The sequence below is a fragment of the Bos grunniens genome, chromosome X (assembly GCF_055505025.1).
Source record: "Bos grunniens cultivar Pamir isolate PY7600 chromosome X, Bosgru_T2T1.0, whole genome shotgun sequence".
In the NCBI taxonomy this organism is placed as follows: Eukaryota; Metazoa; Chordata; class Mammalia; order Artiodactyla; family Bovidae; genus Bos; species Bos grunniens.
In genome coordinates, this window is record NC_141194.1 from 89,445,200 (window position 1) to 89,459,163 (window position 13,964).

General features: G+C 39.8%; 1 protein-coding gene across 25 annotated transcripts in view; it reads right to left on the reverse strand.

Annotated features, from left to right (window-relative positions):
• The window catches only part of BEX3 (brain expressed X-linked 3), a 68,163-nt gene that overhangs the window by 40,682 nt on the left and 13,517 nt on the right, over positions 1-13,964 (reverse strand). For 4 of the 25 annotated variants that reach the window (XR_015158577.1, XR_015158578.1, XR_015158576.1 and 1 more), the window contains exons 1-6: positions 10,578-12,589; positions 8,504-8,566; positions 7,846-8,050; positions 4,304-4,464; positions 1,321-1,382; positions 185-323 (exon numbers count right to left, since the gene is read on the reverse strand). The gene's annotated coding sequence lies outside the window, so the exon portion shown is untranslated. Of the gene's footprint in view, positions 1-184; positions 324-1,320; positions 1,383-2,035; positions 2,221-4,303; positions 4,465-7,845; positions 8,051-8,503; positions 10,517-10,577; positions 12,615-13,964 lie in introns of those variants that run through there. The other 21 variants (XR_015158583.1, XR_015158581.1, XR_015158586.1 and 18 more) reach the window with 16 other exon arrangements.

The window sequence follows — 13,964 nt, forward strand, 5'->3', positions numbered from 1 at the left end:
CCATGCAAAATTCTAATATATCTGGGGTGTATCTGTTAATGTAGTACACTGGTCCTTCCCTCCCACCTACAATCACATATTGCTTTCCCACATGGGTTCATACCTAAACTCCTGGGTGGTCGGAAGCATTGGGTACTGTTATCCTGTTGTATAGAAGAGAATGGAGGGAAGAGTGGTGACTTACCTAAAGTGTACCAATGATGGGACCCAATCTCTTCACTCTTGCTCCAAGAACCTGTCTAGCAGACTCAACATCACAACTGGTTCTTTCTACTGGATCTTGTTTCTGGGGCTCAGTGTCCACATCCTTCTGTGATGTCCTACTTTAAGGAAGAATAAGGAGATAAGACAGCACATGGAATAGAGAGGGAAGTGAGAAGAGGGGAAAGCACATGAAATGCAGGGGAAGGGGCTCAGGATGTGTTTGCCTGCTGACTCCTCTCATTTCCCTGGAAGCTGTGCAATGATGCTTTTCCTCCACACACAGCAGTGACACTGAGGCTTTCACATCATGGACATGTACCCTTATCCCTGTTTATGTTACATGTCCAAGTATTCTCTCCAGTCGTCATGCTATTATGGAAATGTCAAAGGCATCACACTAAACAGAATGAAGGAGGTAATGTTTGAGTGGAGAAATACAATTTGGTGAGGGCCTAATAGATGCCACATGCTGAAGGTTGTAATTATCAGACTTTTCAGTTCTACAAAAGGATGCTCTGAGGTGGAGAATCATAATTTTCTTTCTACAGATTTGGAGATACTCGGGCTCAGAGAGCAAAGTACATGTTCAAAGAATTCTAAGGAGGCATCAAATGGAAACAGAAGCCAACTTAAAGGGGCCTCTGCTGGCCAATTCTGGGACAAATTGAGCATCAAAATAAATAATTACAGCACCAAATGGTAGACCTCTGAGCAAAATAGGATAATCTATGAGTCATACTTACATAAATAAAAAAAATAGAGAAAAGAGAAAGCTCTACCTCCAGTCAAATTTCAGTGAACAAATCTGAAAGGAATGAGCTAATCAGAAAAGCAACACTTGACAACTATAATAGTAATAAATAAGACAGGTTAAAATTATAAAATGATGTTCAATCTGCATCAAATCCCACAGCAGTCACTAAGTCACCATGGTAACCATGCTTGGCAAGTGAAGCCAGCAAACAAACAGCAACCAATTTGGTTCCAATTATGTGACAGGAAGTTAAAAGGACTGACATGACCACAGCATTAACCTCAAGTTTTCCTTCCAATAAAGATTCCTGGTAGCTTCTCCAATATACATATACACATAAACATACATGTTCATATACATACGTGCTTTCTCCTTCTGTCTGTTTCACCACTGGAGAACCCAGGAATTCACTGAGGAAGACTTGCTGGGGCACAAAAAAGAAAAAACCCACAATTAAATTGGTTCAATTCTAACCACATGCATGAAATTGAAAGCTGCCATAATTATTTTATTTCAGTCGCTGATTTTTCTGGAGATGTCCTGTAGAACTATCTCTGACATCTTCCTCCCTAGTTTCAGCACATTGCCAATAACATCTAAAAGCTGATAAAGAAACACAGTCAAAAGCATGTTACACATCAAATAGTTTTTACATCCTAGAGTAGCCTGTTCTTTCAACCAAAAAGTCCCTGCGTGGCTATTATTAAACATTTGGCTGCTGACAGTACAGTGAAAATACAATAACTGGAAATTTTATTTACAAAACAGTGTTCTTTAGAATAGCATCAAAAAGTCTGAAATACGTATGAACAACTTGTCCAAAAATGAGCAAGACCTGTTCACTGAACACTATAAAACATTGCTCAGAAAAATTAAAGAAAACTTAAATAAATGGACAGACAACTGTCTTTGTGGGTCAAAAGATGTAGTATTGTTAAGATGGTACTTCTCCCAAATTGGTCTATATATTCAGTGTAATACCAATAAAAATCCTAGAAAATATTTTTAAAAAGAAATTTATGGGCCAATTCTGAAGTTAATATGGAAACACAAAGGTCATGGACTATGAAAAACAACCTTGAGTAAAGAAGAATAAGGTTGAAGGATGAAGACTCCAAGATTTCTGAAGACTCACTATGCTGCTGCTAAGTCGTTTCAGTCGTGTCCGACTCTTAGCAACCCCATGGACTGCAGCCTACCAGGCTCCTCCATCCATGGGATTTTCCAGGCAAGAGTACTGGAGTGGGGTGCTCACTATAAACCTACAGTAATCAAGGAAGTGTGGTATTAGAATCAATGTAAACAAACAGATTGAAGGAAAATAATAAAGTATCCAGAAATAGATGCAAACATATACGGAGAACTGATTTTTGAAAACAAGCAAAGGCAGTTCAGTGGAGAAATGATAGTCTTATCAACAAAAGGTGCTGGGACAAGTGGATATCATATATACAAATATAAAGAGTGATTCACATATCACATAATATGCAAATGTCCACTCAAAATGCATCAGAGACCCAAATATAACCTAAAGTTTTCAACCTTCTAGAGGAAACATAGGAGAAAATCCTTGTGACCTTGTGTTAGGTGAAGATTTCACAAACACTGAAACTATAATCCATAAGCAAACTAATACATAAAACTGGACTTCAAGTTAAAAACTGCCCTTCCTAAGATACTACTCAGAAAATGAAAAGTCAAGGCATTGGCTGGGAGAAAATATGTGCAAATTATATATCTGACAAAGCATCTGTATCCAGAATACAGAAAATCTAGCAAAAGTCATTTAAGAAGCAAAAAAGATACTACAATAAATAAATAGGGAAAATTTTGGAATAAAAATTTCACCAAAGAAGATACAGAAACAGCAAATAAGCACATGAAAAATTGCTCAATATCATTAGAGAATTATAAATTAAAACTACAATTGGATACCACTATATTCACACGAGAATGGCTAAAATTAGAAAGACTGACCATCCCAAGCACTGGCGAGGTTGAGGAGAGTGGAACTCTCACAAAGTGTTTGAGGGAATGAAAAATGGTATAACCAGTTTGGCAGTTTCTTAACAATGTTAATCTTAAATCTACCATATTATTCAGACACTGCACTCTTTAAGTATTTACCTGAGAGAAAGTAAACAAATCCATGCAAAATTAACTGAAGATTTAATTTAGAACACAACAGCAAATTTCAAACAAATCAGAGTATATCTGTATACTGCGATGTGTGCGTGTGTGCATGCTGTCACTTCGAGTCATGTCTGACTCTTTGCAACCTGCCAGGCTCCTCTGTACATGGGATTCTCCAGGTAAGAATACTGGAGTGGGTTGCCATTCCCTTCTCCAGAGGATCTTCCTGACCCAGGGATCGAACCCACGGCTCCCGCATTACAGGCAGATAGATTCTTTACCACTGAGTCATAGACGAAGCTCATACTAGGACACTACTCATCAATAAAAAATAATGAACTATTGATACATGCAACAAAATGGATACATCTAAAACCAAAAGGCTGAATGAAAGAAGCCAGTCAACCAAAACCAACTGACCAAAAAAAAAAAAGAAAATCCTTTATGATTCCATTTGAATAAAATTCCAGGATATGAAAAGTAATCTATAGTGAAAGAAAATCAGTGGTTGCCTGGGTACACTGCAAGGGGGAGGAGGAGGGAGGCAAGGTAATAAAGAGCTGAAATTATTATGTACTGGGAAGGTAAACATATCTACCTTTAAGATTACATGGTTATTTTAGCAGATCAATAAGACACTCTAAAGTAATTATTTAAATATATAAATTTTTAAAGCTGAGTTGAAAGCTGAGGATACCACTAAGTTGTGTCCAACTCTTGTGATCCCATGAATTGTAGCCTGCCAGTAAAAGATATTTTTAACTAACATTTGGAAATTTTCTGGCATCTTAAGACTTTTCATTATAGAATAGATAAAGAATGCAGCTTCCAGGGAATAAACTATATTACAATCTCAAATCACTAGGAAGAGTTTCTAACCAAATGCATATTTCAACAACCACCTGAGAGAAACATGCTGATCACTGAATAATATTTACCCAGTGAGAACAATTTAGGTATATTTATTCCAAATGCATGCTAAAGATCAAGTTCCTGCCTCAGGTTGGGTAAATAATTGCTTTCAGACAAAAGAAGACATCTTTAATAGACCTCAAGGGCTACTATAAAGCATTAGCTGATGAAGAAATTAAATGCCACCTGCTAACCTTTTTCTTCCATGATGAGATCAAAGTAGCTTCTTTACTTTTAGGCTAGTTTGTGAACCTTACAGAGATATCCCACAATATGCTTTTATCAGATCTATGAACTCACTTGAGTCATGTGTCATATCCAACTGAAGATGTTAAGTGCTGGGGTCTCCTGAGGACCGCTGCCCTTGAACCTGGAGTAGAAGCTCCATCAGTCAACAGGACACTGATCCTCAGAATCTGTCTCCTTCAGACATCTGATGAGAAAGGCCACTGGCATGAGGGCTGCACAGGGAGAGACACATCCAGCAATCACCACGGTTTACCGGTGTAACTGCATGCCCTGCACCATACTAGGCACTGGGTTAGTGACAATGACATTGAAACAATTGGGTAGTGATAATAACAACCAGATGTTACAATGAGCTTCACACCATGGCCTTTTTCTTCTCCTTTTCTCATCTATCTGTTAACAACAAAGAGGAAAAGCAATAAAAATTGCCTGAATTCATACAGACGTTCATGATCCCACAATAACTACAGGGCCATTGGCTTGTGAAAGTGAAAGTCGCTCAGTCGTGACCCATGGACACAACCCCATGGACTATACAGTCCATTGAATTCTCCAGGCCAGAATACTGGAGTGGGTAGCCTTTCCCTTCTCCAGGGGATCTTCCCAACCCAGGGATCAAACCCAGGTCTCCCACATTGTGGGCAGATTCTTTACAAGCTGAGCCACAAGGGAAGCCCGAAAGCAGAGCACTTTTGCTCTTTATGTTGTCACCAGAGAAATAAAGGCAATATAGACTGGGAGCTGGGTGGTGGTGGAACTCTGCCCAAGCTATTCTCACAAAGCAAATGCCTGTCATCAGGAATTTTGCGTTATTTAAAATGAGACAGGGTGAAAATATCATCAATATAATGAAATCCACGGAGGGTTCTTGGAGGTGAACTAGCCCTTGCAGGGTGAATGTGTAAAACCACAGCTAAGCAGGTAGCCATCTGTGGCAGAAAACTAAGAGACTGACTGTAATCATGTGACTGAATGATCAAGGAACACACAAAATAAATGTCATTAGGCAATTTAGGAATTATTTCAAGAAAGCAGGCCTAGAATATTAGTTATTTAGTAGGCAGAAACTTGGGCTTCCCAGGTGACCCTAGTGGTAAAGAACATGTCTGCAAATGCAGGAGATGTAAGAGACAATGATTCAATCCCTGGAGAATCCCCAAAACTGAATAGCCTGGCGGGCTACAATCTACAGGGTTGCAAAGAGTCAGACATGACACAAGTGACTTAGCACAATGCACAAGGCAGAAACTTAGTCTATTGGGCCATACATTGGTTTGTCCTGGGGAATTCTGACCCTCCATTCTCATTAATTTCTTCCATATGATGGGTCATCCATGACCAAAGCACTTCTAGCCTTTCTATACACTCATTTCTTCTCTATTACAGGAACAACTAACCTAATTAGTGAGATTAGAAGGAGAACTAATTGCACAGCTCAGGTCAGCTTCCTTCAAAACTCTTGGTGGTGAGTTGCCCTTATGGAGCTCACATTCTGTTCTGCCCAGTTGTAAGGTGACTGGCCCACAGTTCTCCCCTTTCTGTGTCTGGCTGGCTCCCAATTATTCCTATGGCCTTGCTCCAAAATGCCTGGGCTTTGTGCTTCTCTGGGTGTTTATGTTTATTGAGCCACAAGATGAACCCACATACCCAGTTAGTGGGCATTCCTGTGTTAACTTTCCAAGATGGCCCCATAAGAGCTCAGTAACGGCACACTGATTTCCTGGAAATGGGGTGACAATTTTTCCCCATAGCCCACTTCCATTATACATACAACACAAAAGTGGAACCAACTCTTATACACAAGTTGGGTCTGTGTGAGCTTATTTTCCTTCTTGCTGTTATAGTTCCAGAAGCCCTTCAAGACATAGTTATGCTGTGTAGGGCTACATCGTTTAGGTTAAAGTAATCTTGGAAGCAGAAGTTAGGAAGTGGGGTGGGAAGAAAACTAACAAATCAATGGCCTATTACTGGCCAGACACTGTGTTAGGAACTCCACATACTGTTTTTACAACTTCTTACAACTGTTCAGTAAGTTGAAAGTGAAAGTGAAGTCGCTCAATCATGTCTGACTCTTTGCGACCCCATGGACTGTAGGTATCAGTATTCCCTGTTATAACTCATTCCTCTTTTTAAAAAAATTTATTTATTTTAATTGGAGGCTAATTACTTTATAATATTGCAGTGGTTTTTTGCCATGGCACACTCTACAAAGGCTCAGAGAGGTTACATACATTTTTCAAGGGCATGCCAGGGAATAGGCAGCATAGTTATTCTAATCCAGGGTTGTTAGATTCCAAAGTTGGGTTCTACCCTGTATCTGTGCACACAGGGTGGGTAATAACGTTTACCTTGCTCTAGAGAGCTTTGTCTCAATACTGTTGACACTTTGGTTCAGAGAGCTCTTTGTTGTGAAGGCTGTTCTATGCATTGTGGGATGTTTAGCCTCTACCCACAAAATTTCAGTAGTACTCCAAGTTGTGACTACTGAAAGTGTTTTCAGATATTTCCACATGTCTCCTGGAGCCAGGGAATGAAATCAACACCATTTGAGAACTATTGCTCTAGGTATAAAATTTCTGACAGGTAGTTGGATACATGGATCTGGAGCCTAGAAGGAAGTTCTGAGATGAAGACATGATCTGTAGGCTTACCGAGCCTGGGATGTAACAGATACCCCCAAAATATTTGTTAAAAATGCAAATGGCTTATAAAATTGAGTCATAAAGTCTTTCTATCCTTATACCAGTTCTACAAACTAAAGCAGGATCATTCTCATAAGCTTTATCAAAATCTACATTTTCAACCCAACAATTATTAGCTTTTTTCCTCTTTGTGAAAGGAATGTATTTGAAATGGTAGAACATGTTGAAGTGGGTTATGCTACCACCAGGTAAAGCCAGAGCAAGAACTCAACATTAAGATGGAAGAACAAAAGAGTGAAGGTCCAGTGTAGCCTACATTTCTATGCCAGACACCGTATTAAGTACTTTGATGATACTAACATATTTGATCTTCAAAACATCCTTTTAAGGTTTTATCACCATTTATGAATCAGAAGTTAAGGCACAGGGAGGTTAAAAAAGTTGTCTAGCTCACATAGTAGGAGACAGAGGGATGGCCCTTCCCAGGTCTATATGGTATTAAATAAAGCCCACTGATACTAACTATGAAAGTACCCTATCATGAAACAACAAATGTCTCTATAATCTCACCCAGAGTCTGGAACTCAGTGAATTTTTAACTGAATTGAAATCATATATAGAGACTGAATGTAGATGTAGAGCCTACAGCATGAGTCTTAAAATAATTCCTTGGACTTACATTGAAAAATATCTTCCATCTAGAAACTCAAAGTGTTTTGCTGGATGGAAATGACTTTAGTCTCTGGCCCAGACCTAGCTGGCTGGGAGAAGAAGCTGATGTGATCCTCTTTGACAGGAGAGACCACCTCTTCTTTGGCCAGTATTTATTCAATGTCATCCTAGAGTTATGAGGTGAGGTCTGTCACTGGGGCCCAGGGAGAGCTCTTGGCTGGTACTGTGTGGTCTCATACAAAATACACAAATAGCCTTTGATCCTATGTATCACCTTACCTTTCAAAGGTTCAGCAGAGAAGTATTTCCCTAAAGTTATCTGCAGGGAGAAGTAAGGGAACATAATAGCACATGACACAAGAACAAACAGGATGATGGTTTTCTTCCTTTTCAACTTCTCCAGGGGAGGAGAGCGGAAAGCAGCAGGTTTTCCAGGAGATCCCTCTTTGCTCCCATTCTTGAAATCCTTTGCTCCAGCCCAGCCCTTTGTGACATGACAGGAATGTAGACAGAAGTTAGGGTTAGTGAATCTGGGGCGCGCTGAGAGAAGGACAGAAAGATGGGAGATGCCTGACAACCAGAATGGTACAACAGGAAACACAGATACCGAAGCATATGCCCTGGTTCTTGGCTCATCCATCAAGCTCTCAGTTCTACTTGTTTATGTTTGCAGTGCCATCACTCTACCCCATAGCAATGAAAGTGAAAGTCGATCAGTCATGTCCGACTCTTTGTGACCCCATGGACTGTGAATTGTCCAGGCCAGAATACTGGAGTGGGTAGTCTTTCCTTTCTCCAGGGGATCTTCCCAACCCAAGGATCAAACCCAGGTCTCCCACACTGCAGGCAGTCTTTACCAGCTGAGCCACAAGGGAAGCCCATACATAACACAAATATATATTTTCCAAGTGAGACTAAGAGGGGTGAGGTGACTTACAGACATGAACAGTTACTCCAGGGAAGTCTCCTGTATCTCTTTTTCCAGTGTCTTGTGTCCTGTCTGGCAGACATAGTATTAGACTTTGATCTCACTTTTCAGGACCTCAAAGAAAATAATATTTTCCTATGTAAAACAAGAGGGTAAGCTAAGGGGAAAGGAAAACATGGGGAATAGGGTAGATGGTGACTTCACTCCCTTACTCCAGTCTCCATTCATGGGGTACATGACTCAGTTGAATGGAAATGGTATAGACACCTTCTTTTCTTCCCCAGCCGCATCAGGGCACTTATTCCACCACATAAAACAGCATTGCATGCATGTGTGCTAAGTTCAGTCATGTCTGGCTCTTTGTGACCCTATTGACTGTAGCTTGACAGTCTCCTCTGTCCGTAGGATTCTCCAGACAAGAATAATGGAGTGGATAGCTATTCCCTCCTCTAAGGGATCTTCCAGACCCAGGGATCGAACCCACGTCTCTTGCGTCTTCTGCATTGGTAGGCAGATTTTTTACCACTGCACCACTTGGGAAGCCCAAAATGACATTGAGTCACAGTCAAAACAGAAATATGTAAATATTTTCCTTCTCTCCTGTTCTTTTTTCCTTCTTTTCCTTCTCTCCAGATCATGCTACCCTTCAAATACCAGTCACATCTGTAGTTCTCCTGCCCCCTCCACTTCTAGGAGGATAAAGCTCCACCAGATTCCTGACTCTCAGCAGATCCGTCCTTAAGAAGTGTGAGTCCCTCTTCCTTTTCCCTTTGAACATATGACTCAGCTTCTGTCTTCACAGAAGCTTCTGTGCTATCTTCACAGGCCCATTGAGGCTGGAAGGGAATGAGACCAAGGCCCCAAGTCAGATAGTGACTGCACTGTCCTCACATTCCCAGGACACTTGATGTCTCCTGACGAGCATCTTTCTGATACCGGTGGAGCCATCACTCCAGGAGAGCAGGGTGGTGGCAGGATCCTCCTTTGGGAGAAGGCTGTTTCTAGGCAAGAGTTAGAACTCATAGCTTCTGTTCAGTTCCAACAGTTTTAGACATACAGAGACTTAGTCACAGAGTAAGGTTTTTCATGTGGTAGATTCTCTTAACGGAGTTAATTTAGGTCTTCTGGCAAAGTGAAGGGAGCTGCCTCTGATGAGGGCCAGACAAAGGGTTTCTGAGAAATGACCTCCTCTCTGAAACTAATTGGAAAGCAGGGTGGAAAGAGGACCCCTGGATGAGTTCTTCCCTTGAAGGCCCTGGGGGACAAATAATCCCATGTCTAGCATAATACACCCAAAACAAGAGTAAGGATTTATGGTGGAGACCAGAAGGAGATGACTACATGTGACAAAGCAGTGGCTGGACACTTCTGATGAATGCTTCAACATTTCTTTTCCCATCTGATAATACTGGCAGAAAAGAATCACAAGTCATTTTTTCAGTACGAAATGGGAAACACCAAATAACTTAGTCAGTGAATAAAGTTTCTAGGGAAACTGGCAGTAGTTCTTCCACCCAAGGCTGAAGTGGAAACCAAGACTGATAAGCAGCTCTGAGTGCTAGGGTAATAAAGTTTCAGAGGGGGAAAAAGAGACAGGTAATAATGAAGCCCCCAGTTGCCAGGTCAACAGCCATTGAACTCCTCTGGTCATACTCCCTTTAAGCCTCTTGCCCAAATCACCTATCTGTGAACTTAGACTGGATGAAAAAGGCAACAACAACCCAGAGAATTTATAACTGTGGGATGGCTCCTCTCTGACACCTAAAAATTATGAACTCACTGTTGGAAAAGTGAAGAGAGGGTCTTCTCTGAGTGAAAACCTGTCCATTACAATGCGCAATTGGTCAGACATGATTCTCTATCACTGTTTCATGTTGCAGCTGATCCTCTCTCTTCTACTCCTCATTACATTAGTGTCCCGCATGGCCTTTCAAATCTGGAAACAACTTTGGGCAACTTAACTGCAGGAGGTGCAGCCTCTCTACGATGAAAAATTCTCAAACTTCATTGGTATCTTCAACTCTCAGAAGAAAAGAACAAAGAATAGCCATAAAGAGAAGGTCGTATAGCCCATTACCATCACCTTTTGGTATTGAATAGCTGGCTCTCGCTTTTCTCAAAGGACCACGGATTTCCACGCCATATGAAAAAATAACAAAAAACATAAAAATCAGCAAATTTCCTTGTCTATGCCTCTGCATTTTTTTTGTCATTATTGCCTGAAATTTCTCATCTTGTACAGGTTTTGTAAGTGAGCTTTACTGTACATGTGTGCTAAGTCACTTCAGTCATGTCCGACTCTTTGCAACCCCATGGAGGAGCCTGCCAGGCTCCTCTATCCATGGGATTCTCTGGGCAGGAATACTGGAGTGGGTTGCCATTTCCTTCTCCAGGGGATCTTTCCGACCCAGAGATCGAACTTGTGTCTCTTATGTCTCTCTTGCTTCATCTAATCCTCAGCACAAGTCTACGAGGTAGGTTTTATACAAGTTTTTATACCTTTTATACCTGTTTTACCAAAAAGGAAGTGGAGCCTGAAGGACTTTGTCTGCAGCACAAACGCATTCCAGTTTTTGTTTGAATGCTTTTGTATATTCCATGTTTACTCAAAAATACTTATTTTGCTGTTGTTATTTGGATTGTTCTACAAATTTCAATTAGTATGTACATAAAATCATTGAAATATTTCAATCTTTTTACTGTTGCCTTTTACTTTTGCCTTTTCCAGAATGTTATATACTTGGAATCATACAGTATGGAGCCTTATCAGTTTGGCTTCTGTCACTCAGAAATACACATTTAAGTTTCCTCTATATCTTTTTGTCACTTGATAGTTTATGTATTTTTATTGTTGAATAATATTCCATTTATGGATGAACCCTAGTTTGTTTATCCATTTATCTATTGAAGGACATCTTGGTTGCTGCCACATTTTGGCAATTATAAACTGCTATAAATATTTGTGTGAAGATTTTTGTGTGTTACTGTTCAGGTTTTTATACCCTTAATTTTTTTGTCTACTTGCTCTATTAATTACTGAGCAAGAAGCATTGACATCTACAACTATAATTTCAGATTTGTCTATGTATCTTTTCAGTGGTAGGATTTGCTTTAAGCATTTTGAAGCATATTATTGGGTGCAGCATATTTAGGATTTCTGTGACCTTGTGGCTCAGCTGGTAAAGATCTGCCTGCAATGTGGGAGACCTGGGTTTGATCCCTGCGTTGGGAAGATCCCCTGGAGAAGGGAAAGGCTACCCACTCCAGTATTCTGGCCTGGAGAATTCCACGGACTGTATAGTCCATGGGATCTCAAAGAGTTGGACACGACTGAGTTATTTTCATTTTCACTTGATGAATTAATCTAGCATTATAAAAACACCTTTGTTTTTCTGAAGTAATATTCCTTGTTCTGAAGTATACTTTGTCTAATGTTAATATAATGACAAGCCTTAGCATTTTTCTTAATACACATTTGTACCCATTGAATTTACCCTATATGTATTTTTATATTTAAAATCTATTTCTGGGACTTCCCAGGTGGTCCAGTGGTTAAGAATCCACCCTGCAATGTGGAGGATGTGGGTTTAATCTCTGGGAAGGGAACTAAGATCCAATATGCTGTGCAGCAACTAAATTTGAGAGCAGCAACTAAGACCTGATGCAGCCAAATAAGTAAATAATTTTTTAAAATAAAGTCTATTTTTTATAGAGCGTATGTTTGGGTCCTGCTTTTTCATCCAATCAGACAAACTAACATTGTAATTGGAATGTTCATAATAGTTATATTTAATGTAATTTTCAAAACAATTTGGTTCAAATTTGATGTTTTGCTGTTTTCTATTTGTATCTCTTTTTGAATTGATCTTTTCCTGCCTTCATTTGAATTACTTGACCATTTTTAGTAATTTATGTTATCTCTTCTGTTGGCTTATTAGTACACATTATTTTATTTTTACTAGTTTCGGTGGAATTTGCACACTGTATTTTTAACTTCTATCTACTTTTAAACACTGATTTTAGCACTTCACATATAAATGTAAGAATCTTACAATAATCATATTTTATTTTATTTTCCCTTATTGTGGTATTTTTGTAATGTATTTTACTGTACATATCATATGAATTACATAATGTATTTATCTTATTTTCAGTAAGTTCAGCAGCTCAGTAGTGTCTGACTCTTTGCAACCCCATGAACTGCAGCACGCCAGGCCTCCCTGTTCATCACCAACTCCCGGAGTCTACCCAAACCCATGTCCATTGAGTTCGTGATGTTATCCAACCATCTCATCCTCTGTCGTCCCCTTCTCCTGCCCTCAATCTTTCTCAGCATCAGGGTCTTTTCAAATGAGTCAGCTCTTCGCATTAGGTGGCCAAAGTATTGGAATTTCAGCTTCAACATCAGTCCTTCCCATGAACACCCAGGACTGATCTCCTTTAGGATGGACTGATTGGATCTCCTTGCAGTCCAAGGGACTCTCAAGAGTCTTCTCCAACACCACAGTTCAAAAGCATCAATTCTTCAGTGCTCAGCTTTCTTTATAGTCCAACCCTCACATCCATACATGACCACTGGAAAAACCATAGCCTTGACTAGACAGACCTTTGTGGACAAAGTAATGTCTCTGCTTTTTAATACGCTATCTTATTTTAGTTTTTAAAAAAATATTTAAAACTGAGAAAAAGTATATTTACTTACCTATTTACCATATTTGGTGTTCTTTGTCCTTTGCCCAGATTCAGTGTTCCATCTGGCATTATTCCCCTCAGTCTGAAGTACATTTTAAAAAATACTTCTTATATTGCTAGTCAACTGGCAACAAACTCTTTCAGGCTTTGTTAGTATTCAAAGAAATATTTAAAGAAATATTTATAACCTCAGATAAGCAGATGACACTATCCTTATGGCAGAAAGCTAAGAGGAACTAAAGAGTCTCTTGATGAAAGTGAAAAAGGAGAGTGAAAAAGTTGGCTTAAAACTCAACATTCAAAAAGCTAAGACCATGGCATCCGGTCCCATCACTTCATGGCAAATAGATGGAGAAACATTGGAAACAGTGACAGACTTTATTTTGGGGGGCTCCAAAAGGACTGCAGATGGTGACTGCAGCCATGTAATTAAAAGACGCTTGCTCCTTGGAAGAAAAGTTATGACCAACATAGATAGCATATTAAAAAGCAGAGACATTATTTTGCCAACAAAGGTCTATCTATCTAGTCAAATCTATGGTTTTTCCAGTAGTCATGTCTGGATGTGAGAGTTGAACCATAAAGAAGGCTGAGTGTTGAAGAATTGATGCTTTTGAACTGTGGCGTTGGAGAAGAATCTTGAGAGTCCCTTGGACTGCAAGGAGATCAAATTGGTCAATACTAAAGGAAATCAGTCCTGAATACTCTTTGGAAGGACTGATGCTGAAGCTGAAGCCCTAACACTTTGGCTACCTGATGGGAAGAACTGACTCATTTG